This window comes from Centruroides vittatus, unplaced genomic scaffold, assembly GCF_030686945.1.
Source record: "Centruroides vittatus isolate TY-2023 unplaced genomic scaffold, ASM3068694v2 contig_390, whole genome shotgun sequence".
Taxonomy (NCBI): Eukaryota; Metazoa; Arthropoda; class Arachnida; order Scorpiones; family Buthidae; genus Centruroides; species Centruroides vittatus.
Genome location: NW_027122206.1, coordinates 486,754 through 489,441, shown reverse-complemented (window position 1 = coordinate 489,441; position 2,688 = coordinate 486,754).

Here is a 2,688-nt window from a genome sequence, read left to right as displayed (position 1 = left end):
AAAACATTAATCATGAGGAACAACGTTCAAATAATGCTGGTTAGTGAAACCGAGAAACGTGACCGAAACGATAAAAAGGCGACGAGAGAGGGAAAAGGGGGTCGGTTACGTAGTGTCTCTTGGCTAGTGTGTGCGCGTCCCGTCGTCTAACAAAAAAATAACCGAGGATATCTCCACGAGACGATACCGGAAACAAGACCGATTTGGACCACGAGGTATGTCTCCCATAGCTGTGTAAACTCTTCCTCCGCGTGGCTAAACCTTAGGCGACAGTAGCTCGCCCCGATTGTAACCGTACTTTAGTCTTAATAAATTGTTGTTGTTTTATTCCTTGTTAATGTCTATTATTCGAGTATCGCCGCCGCCGCTCTATCGTCAGACCCATCAACTTCCTCCACTCGCGTAACGCGTGACGCGTAACAAATCTGACTAACCATTTTGATGTGGGCAGGTCTCACTGATCTGTTAGCCGAGAAAAGGAAGTGTGACTCTGTCCACTCCCGGCGCATCCACATTAATTAATTAATATTTAAATAATATAATATTTTACCCATGAGAGGTAAGTTGAATAACGAAACAGACAATTTAAATAAAAGCCAAGATAGTTTTAAAAAAGGTATGTATATAAATATGAATGAACTTTATTTAAAAATTCAGAAAAGTAAACTATCTTATTTACAAATCTTTTCAAAACAGACAGTTTGACCGGACCCTTCAAAAAACCGGGCCCTAGACATTTGTCTCATTTGTCTTATGCGGTGATCCGGCCCTGGGTTTTTGAGGAATTTCAATTAGAATCCAATGTAAATTAACAAGACATTGCCAAGATTATCATGCATAAGTCATTAAAAAAACCTTAAAACACATGAGATAAATGCAATTTTTTACTTTACCTCTGACCTTGGAGTGCTGATGAAGGTTGTGAGAAAGGTAAAGTGTAAGAGAAATGTTATTATTAAAACAACAAACACTCCTTTGTTTAGACGGGAATACACATATGCAGTACATAATGCCAATCAGGCGTGTTAATTATAGAAATAGTTTTGTTTACGAAGATGAGCAATTCCATTTTTTTATTGTTTACTCATTTTAATTACACAAAATTGTTTATGGGTGACAAATATAAAGTTATAATTAAAAAATTGTTATTTATTAATTATTTTGTCCAGCAGATGGTGCCTGTTCGGCAAACAAACAGTAGATTAGGAGCAATTTTTTCTCTGAACATATATTCGAATACCGAATTGTTCGAGTACAGAAGAACAACTACATTATCATAAGAATTATGCAAGTAATATTGATTGTATAATGATAAAAAATTAAATTTACAGCATTTCCGTTCATTAGTTTAAATGAAAATGAAGACTTTCTTTAAGAACAACACAATGTTTTAGTGAAGAGGAAATTCTTCTGTTTCTTCATCTTTAATTCGAAGAATAATTTATTACATCATATTGAATTTTTTCTGAACGTATCCTTAATTTACTTCTATTTATTTTTGTTTAGTTTTTATTATTCTACAGGGCGGGAAAGGAAGTCATTTAACACCCCTGCTACAGAATATAGAATGTATCGAAAGAATGTACTGTACATTGTAAGTTTGTTGTTTAGGTAAGGTTTCGGACAAGGTGTGAAAAATATAAAAATAATTAGCCTTAATATTTAATTTTAATCGAGTTTTTTATTTAGCTTTATTCATTTGTTCGTGGAATGTGTTTGTATTTCAAATATTACTGTTTAATACAAACATGTGTGATGTCCTTCAAACTTTATGTTTACCAAACAAATGTAAATAATTGTTTCATTGGTGAATTGCTTTATATCTGTTGGTTCTCAGAAATGTAATAAGAAAGAAAATGAACGAGTTGGTGGAAATCGCATAAAAAGAAAAAAAATTTATAATACTTTCTTTCAAATAAAACCTATTTGGCAACTGGTGAGATTACCACAGGACCAGTACTGTTTACCTATATTTTACTTATCATATTATAAATATTATTAATTAACAAAAGTGTCGTTTTGCGTACGTATCTATATTCTGTTAAATTAATAAATTACATCGGTTACATGGTGTTTCACATACAGTACAGAAATATATAAATTTCGATTTATCTGAAACTCACATAATACGAAGTGGCGATTACTTTTTCCTGGAATTTCCAGCAAAACGTGTTTTCTTCACGTTAGTAACACCTGAATTGGGGCTATTTTTCCATAAGCAATTCCTTTTGAGAAGCATCGCTTATTAATCGAGTTTCCATAAAAATCATTAGTTTCTATTTTTAATTAATTACAGTAGAAAGAAGGAAATATTTTTCACCATTTGTAAACAGTTAAAATTTCATTTTTATTGTTTGCATTGTAAACGGTGATTGAAACAGAACATTAAAAAGTGACTAAAAGACTGTGCATTTTACTAAAAGTATTCACACAAATCTTATTAAAATTTCGTTCGTTTCTTTCGATGCCTGCAATTGAGCTGAGTGAGATTTTTGCTTAAATATAGAGTTAAATTAACGTGTTCGAAAATAGATGTAACGAAATCTAATTTCGGGAATATGATTGCATTTAAAGTGCACTCATGTCTACTCCAGTTTATATGTAATAACTTATGAGGTAGATTCTTGAAAGGTACTGACCAAGTAAACACAAGTCAGGTCAACAAATACATTTATGTTACTTTCACAA